Below are 8,127 nucleotides of genomic sequence, written 5' to 3'. Positions count from 1 at the left end.
CTCCACTGACAGATGGGGAGGCTGTGATCTGTACAGAGAAAGTGACTTTAAATTCACAGGGAATGGAATAATGGCAATTAGTGGCAGGCTCTTCTGATTTCCACCTGGTGCTTTTTCCTCTGCATTGTGCTACCTCTTGGCCGATAGTAGCCATAAAAGCATTTTGGAAAAACATCAATATATATATCCCCATAGGACTGGGAAAACTAAATTGACAGATATATTATGTGTTGAGGATGTGGGAGAACAGACCTTCTGTCACATGGCTTGCCGAAACAAAAATTGGTATGCCTACACTGCATCCACCACTTTGCCATGGCTTTGTGTGTGCAGGAGAGTACTTGCCGGTCTTTTAACTCTGTGCATGGTCACATGACTTGCTTTGGCCAATGGCATGTGGGTAAAACCAACAGTGTGTCAATTCTGAGTCTAGGACTTTAGCCGCCTAGCACGTGCTCATTAGTCCCCTGAATCTCTACTCTGGCCACCAAAAGCTTTCCATAATAGCTGAAGCTCCCTCTGCCTGAGCCCCAGTATGAAATACCTGGAGCAGAGTTGAGCCAGCCAGACCTGCATCCTATGGCAGGAGCAGTCCTAGACAAACCAAGCTAGATGAGCCAGCACATAAACAATACCATGATTATTATTTGAAGTTGCTGAGTATCCATTATATAGTAATAGTTTAAGGTTACAGGAAGTGTAACTTTATTAAATTAAAATGAACATACCTGTGTGACCTGATGATTCCACCTATTCTTATTGACCCTGAAGAAACATACCTGTATAAAGATGTTCACAGCAACATCGTTTTTAAGAGCAGAGAAACAAAAAATAGCCCAAATGTCCAGCAATAGGAGAATAGATAAATAAACATGAGTTTTCTGGAATACCACTGCAGTTCTTAAAAGAAATGGTACAGAGCTATTTAAGTAAATCTGGATAGATTTCCAAGACATATTGTTGAGTTAAAAAAGCAAGCTGCAGAACAATATGTACAGTATGATCCCATTTATGTTAAAACACACTCACATGCTTGCTCAAAACAATACTAGTCATTTACTATACAATACTATGCATACACTATATTACTAGATATATATACGTACTTTTAGACAAAAACTGGAAGGACCCACCGTAACAATGATCATAGTGGTTACTTCCAGAAAAGACACCTAGTTTGGAGAGAGGTGACCAAAGGGGACTTGAGATTTATCTGTAACACTGCTTTTAAGAAGCAAAGCCAATCTATCCACATGTTACTTGTACAACTGAAAAATAATTTTTTACAAGGAAAGAAGTATATGTGAGTATATGTACATGCATACTACAAATACAAACCTAAGATTTTGTTTCAAATGTCCTTTAGAGGCAGAAAAACTTGAATTCAAGTCCTGTCTCTGCCACCAGATTACATAAGTAACTCCACCACTCTGAACTTCTATTTTCCCATACATAACATTGGGATACTAATTTGTATTTAATAGGGTTGTCACAAGAAGTAAATAATAATGTATGTAAAGTCCCAAGAATAGTGTCTGACAGGACATGTTCAATTAGATGTTCATTCCCTTCCATTTTCCAGTCCCTCCTAATTCTGACCTTGCTTCTAACCCAGGAGTCAGATTTTGGTGATGGCTTTGTGGGTACCTCATCAGAATTTATCTCATGTTAGCTAGGATAATGGCTCCCCAAAACTATCCTAATCCCCAGAACCTGACTATGTCAGGTTTGATGGTAAAGGGGAATTAATGTTGCTCATCACTGACTTTAAAATAAAGAGGGTAGCCTAGATTATCTTCATAGGCCCAATAGAAGCACAAGGTCATATTTCCACCAGGAGGGGCTAGCCTGCCTGAAGATGAAGCCAATTAGAGGAAATCAGAGGGCTCAGAAATTCAAAGAGACACATTCCTGGTGACATCCTGTGAGGGCCTGGATCCATGCAGGAAGTTTTGGGCTAGTCATAACTTTTCACTTACAGTTGACCCTTGAACAGAGAGGGAGTTAGGGGTGCTGACCCCCTCCTCCGCATAGTTGAAAATCTCAGTATAGCTTTTGACTCCCCAAAACCTTAACCACTAATGCCCTACTGTGGACAAGAAAACTTAACCAATAGCATAAAGTCAGTTAACTCATATTTTGTTTGTATTCTATGTATTATACACTGTATATTATTATGTATTATACACTGTATATGTATTATACACTGTATTCTTATAATAAAGCTAGAGAAAGAAACTGCTATTAAGAAAATCACAAGAGGGGCGCTTGGGTAGCTCAGTCAGTTGAGTGTCCATCCCCTCTCATGCTCACATGCTCTCTCCCTCTCAAATAAATTTTTTCAAAGATTTTATTTATTTATTTGACAGATAGAGATCACAAGTAAGCAGAGAGGCAGGCGGGGGGTGGGGGAAGCAGGCTCTCTGCTGAGCAGAGAGCCTAATGCAGGGATCAACCCCAGGACCCTGAGATCATGACCTGAGTCGAAGGCAGAGGCTTAACCCACTGGGCCACCCAGGTGCCCCCTCTCAAATAAATTTAAAAAAAAGAAAAGAAAAGAAAATCAGAAGAGAAAATATATTTACAGTACTATACTGTATTTATTTTTAAAAACTGTGTATAAATGGATCCACAGTTCAAACCCATTGTTCAAGAGTCAACTGTATATGAGGCAATAACCACCCCTCTTTTTTTAGCCAATTTGAACTGGAGTTTTGTTCTTTGCAAATGAAATAATCTTGAGAATCTGATGAGCTAGAAACTCATTCCCCAGAGAAAAACACATGCAGACAAACCTTTGTATACAATTTCAGGGAAACTTTTGACCCCCTGAAGTCAGGCCCCAGGTTATGAAGTCCTGCTCTGTTCTAAACATATCACTGCCAGCAGGCATCAAAGAGAAGGAAAGAAGAGAGAAAGTCTTCAGGGAGTCCAGGATCCCTCCTTCTGTTCCTGTAGAGGAGCTTTGATATGGGTCAAAGACAAATGATTGGATCAAGAAATAAAATGGGAGCTCTCTGTGGAAGGTGCAAAAGGCTCTCTGGGATCACTTCACTCTGTTTCCTTGAGAAAAATCTCTGCCTCTCTTTTGGGATCTACTGGAGGGAGGATATAAAATGGGGGGTAATTCAGCATCTCTTGGATCTCCTTCCTGGATTATGTCTCTATCTTCCCAAACTTGGGACAACTAAAGATCAGAGAGGTGCAGTGAATTGTCCAAGATACACAGCAAACAAGTGAAGAAGTTTTTGAATTCTGGCCTAGTTAGATCTTTTACATATAAAGACCCCTGCCAAGGCTTCCCTTTCTCTTTACAATAAAAAACAAAAACAAAAACAAAAACAAAAACGACAAAAAATATTTCCCTGTGGCCACAATTTGGCCCCTGCCTCCATGCCCTTATTTTGAACCCCCCTTCCTTTCATTCATTACACTCCCTTCAGTCATTCTGACTTTCTTTCTGTCTCTCAAACATGCCAAATGTGTCCTTACCTCTTCTTTCCGCCTGGAACCAATACTGGATTACCCAAGAGGCAAATCAAATACAAGTTCAAGTACCAGCTAAGTATGGGTTTTCCAAATTTGGGGAGGGGGGAGAATTAAATACTGCAATGAAATCATCATTATGGGAAAAATCAGAACATGGATTCCCTTACATTGATTTTTATTATTTAGTATTTAAAAATGAATATTGGCCTATAATTTTCTTTTCCCATACTTAGATTTTGGTATCAAAGTTAGGCCAGACTCACAAAATGAGCTGGAGCGATCACTCTTCTAGTTTCTGGAAGAGTGTGCATATTAAAATTATTTCTTCCTTAAATGTTTAGCAGAACTTGCTAGTGACAGTGTCTGGACCCAGACTTTTCTTTATGGTTAATTTTTTTTTTAATTACTGATTTGATTTGCTTAAATGGTTTTAGAACTAATCAAATGCTATATTTCTTCCTGAGTAATTTTTGGTAGGTGATAGTTTTCTAGGGATTTTTCCATTTCATCTGTATTTTGAGATGTATTAATATTAAGTCACCAATAATATCCAATTTTTACCTTATTGATATCTATAGCACTTGTAGCATTGTCCTCTTTTTTAATTCCTGATATTGGCTATTTATAATTTTTCTCTTTTTATCTATTTCTTTTAGTGATTATCCTAGAAAGCAAAACTCACAAACTAACTTAAACGGCTTAAAATTAATGAATATGATAGGAAATAGTCAAGAATATTGTAAAAACTGTATAGTGACAGATAATAACTAGACTTATCATGAGGATCATCTCATAATATATACTAAATACTGAATCACTAGGATATATACCTGAAACTGATATTGCATGTCAATTATATTTCAATAACAAAAATCAATCAACACCTTTACAATACAAGGACTTTTAGAATACTTTAACACCTTATAACCTCTCCTAACATGTTTTTATTATGTGTTTCTATTCTCTTTCTTTAATGTACAAGATTTTATTATTCAGATTTATTCACATATTTGTCACTTTCTTTGCTTTTTATTTCTCCTTGCATCTCAGATATTCCATCTGGGATCTTTTTTTTTTTTCCTGCCTAAATTAGATCCTTAGAATATTTTTTACTAAGGATCTGCTGCTAGTGGTAAACTCTCTTCACTTTTTAAAATCCCAAAATGTATTTTGATCTCATTCTTGGAATTTATTTTTCACTGGGTATAAAATTGGCAGTTATTTCCTATCACACACTGAGCCTATTCTGGTTTCCATTATAATTTTTAAGAAGTCAGTTGTTACGTATTGATCTTTTGAAGGGCAGCTGTTTTCTCCAACTGCTATTGTGATCCCTTTGCCTTTGGTATTCTTCAAATATGTAATAATGTTTCTAAGCGTGGATATCTTGATATTTATCTTGCTTGTTCAAGGGGCTTCTGGAATCTTTCAGTTAGAGTTTCTCATCAATTTTGGAAAACTTGAAAAGTCTACCATTATGTCTTCAAATATTCCTTTTGCCACATTTTCACTCTTTTGGAGACTCAGAATAAATACGTAGATATGACCTTCTCACTCATTCTCCATGTGTCAACTTCTATGTTTTCTGCCCTGTCTCTTCACGGTGCCTTGTGCATAATTTTGTTTGACTTAAGTTCCAGTTCACGATTTCTCTATTCAGTTGTTGCTTTTAATTTTAAACCTGTTCAGTAAGTTTTAAGTCGCTACTAGTTTTGTCATTTTCAAAGCATCTAGGTAATATTTTATAGTTTTCTGGTCCCTGTAACAACAATGGCAATCTTAGATTTTTCTGTGAACAAATCACACTGTCTGATAATTCCAATATCACGAGTATGTAGTGAGTTTGTTTCTAGTGCCCTTTACTTCTGCTGGTTTTTGCTCTTGGCACTTTTTCTACTTGGTTATATCTGACTTACGCTAGTCAGAATGATCTGAGGTCTTTCATGAAGGTTCTTATCACTGGAGAAAATGTTTTTGTGTGCAATTGTCAAGAGTTTAGAAACACTACTAGTCTGAGGCCAAGTTAAATTCACAATCTAAGGTCATGACTGCACCTTCACAAATGGGGGACAATTTACTTCTAGTTTCCCTACCCTTCCTGAAGGTATAGCCATTGCTTTCACATTTTAATGTCGACTCCCTACCTTGGGTAGGCCTGAGCTTCTCTTATTCCCCTCATCTATAAGCCATCCAAATAAAAGTTCAAATTTGCCAGGATTATAAAATTCCTTCAGGGCAGAAGTACTCTGATTACTTCTCTGGGTTCTTGATTTCCCTTCAGTTATGACCTGATAAATCTTGTGACACCTTCCGTGCTTATGAGACTTATCATTTTTTTTTTTTTTTAAATCCGGTGTGTTTAGTTGTTGCAGTGGGAGGGTTGATCTGAATAACCTAGCTTGCTATTATCGACAACTTCAATTACTCTGTCCTCTTAGCTTTGCTTAATTTTTCCTTCTCAGCACTTAACACTACTTGACATTAAATAAATAATATACATATATGTGTGTGTGTCTACTAACTAGGCTGAAAGCTCCATTGGGTGCATTCGTGCATTTGTTTTGTTCGCTGCTATGTCCCCAGCATCCAGAATAGTGCTGGCATATGGTGATTACTTAATGTTTGTTGAATGAATGAATGAATGAAAAAAGGGAGATTTTGCCACTTCTTTGTGCTGTGGCTACAGTGGACCAAAGCAAGATAAAGAGGGGCTTCAGAAACTTGATCACAAATCTAGAATCTGTGTGGAAACCTTTCAGAACACAATCCCAAATCAAGGTCACAACTTACCAAGTGGCATAAAGAAGAAAGCTCAAGGCTCCACGGTTTTCAGTACTTCCCAGGATGAGGTATGAGGTTGCATAGTGAGTCTTAGTTGGTATCCACCTGTTGGTGTGTCCTTTTTCCTTTCCCTGGTATTTTGTTCACTTCTCCCCGATCTTTGCTTTCACCTGTCATCCCGACCACTCACCTAGTCTCAGGTGACTGACCCGTCATGTTCTTTTTCTTTGCTCTTGTCTCTCTGTTCATCTCTATGACTTGGTCTCTTTCTGTCCCTGTCTTTCTCTGTTGTGCCTTGGTCATATTCGCCTGTCTCTACCTTCCTCTAGAAAATGCAATTTCAATTTTTTCTGACTCTGCCTGCACCCCTACTCTTTAGCTGTATCTCCAGGATATATGCTAAGCCACCCTCTGTCTTGGCCACCAATCCCTGTCTCTGTCCCACACCCCTTTCTTGTCTCTTTTATGTTTCTACACTGTTTCTGTCTCCATCACCTTTGTCACTGTCCCTTCCATCACCATCCTTTCTGCCTCTGTGTTTCTTCACCTGTCACAGTGTCACTGAGTGTGCTTTGTCACTCGCACTCTGGTCCTGTCACCACTATGGCTCTCTGCTCTGAGTTTGTGCATTGCTGCTATTCCCTCTGGATTGTCTTTTCTCTCTGACTCCTTGAGCCTGTCTCCCCCCAACTCTGCTTCCATTTCCTCTATTGCTGTTATGGGCCCCTTTCTGCCTTTGAAACTTCTAGCTTTGTTTCTGTTCCCTCTGTCATCCTGCCACTTCCATTTTCTTTGTCCCCTCTTTGTATCGGCATGCTCCTTATCTAATATTGCTTTCTGTATCTCTAACATTGTTATCTTGATCTCTGCCCTCTCTGCCTGCGGTTATTGTCTTTGCCCTGTCAATGTTGCCTTGAACTTTGTCTCTGGCACCTTCTCTATTTTTGTCGCTTTTCGCTATATTACTTCTGTTATCTCTGTTTTTTCTCTCTGTCACTGTCCTCTCTATCTTTGTCGCCTCTGAGTATGTCTTCCCTGTCTCTATGATTGTCACCTTCTATCTGGCACGGTCCCCCTTATCTCTTTCCTCTCTGTCACTGGCCCCTTGGTCTTTGTCCCTTCTGTCACTGTCCTCCTGCTCTCCCTGACACTGTTCTCTGTCTCTATCACTGTCCTCTTGCTCTCGCTCTCTTCTTCTCAGGCTTCCCGGTCTCAGGTCAGACCCTCAGGGAGACCTTGTCTCAGGTCCCTTCAGCCTCTGGTAGCTCTGTCTCCCTCTCCATGTCCTCGACAACTTTCACCCCTGTCTGGTTCACTGTCTTCTTTGTCTCTGCGACCTTCCCCTTGGCCCCCAGTCCCCTTCGACATGGCTGACTGCACTCATGATGTGGTCCCCTCTGTCGTCTTCTCTAAGTCTGTCCTTCTGTGCTGCTGTCCTCGGGCCTCCACGCAAGGCCGCGGTCTCTACTTCCATATCTGTCAGGCCCGCTCCAGGGTCCCTGCCCTGGTCATGTCTGTCTGGCCTCTGGGCCCTTCCTCTCGCTGCTTCACTACCTGCCCTGCCACAGCTGTCTTCTCCTTCCCTTTCTAATGTCTGTGAATCGCCTTCTGCTCCTGTGGGTTTGCAGGTATGGCAGGTTTCTGTCCCTGTGGAGCTGCAGCTCTTTTGGTCTGTCTCTGCATGTCTAGCTCTTCGGGGCTCTGTCACTCAGCAGGAGTTAGGGGGCTCACATCCTCTCACAGGCCTTTCCTGGTGCAGAGGAGCCCCCCGGGACCCCAGCCTGGCCGTCAACCTGGCCGTCAGCCTGACCGTCAGCCTCGCGCCTCGCCTCCCGCCCCTTCCCGCCCTTTATCACT

Source organism: Mustela nigripes, chromosome 17 (genome assembly GCF_022355385.1).
Source record: "Mustela nigripes isolate SB6536 chromosome 17, MUSNIG.SB6536, whole genome shotgun sequence".
In the NCBI taxonomy this organism is placed as follows: domain Eukaryota; kingdom Metazoa; phylum Chordata; class Mammalia; order Carnivora; family Mustelidae; genus Mustela; species Mustela nigripes.
The sequence above is the reverse complement of the archived record's forward strand: the minus strand, read 5'-3'. Positions refer to the sequence as shown.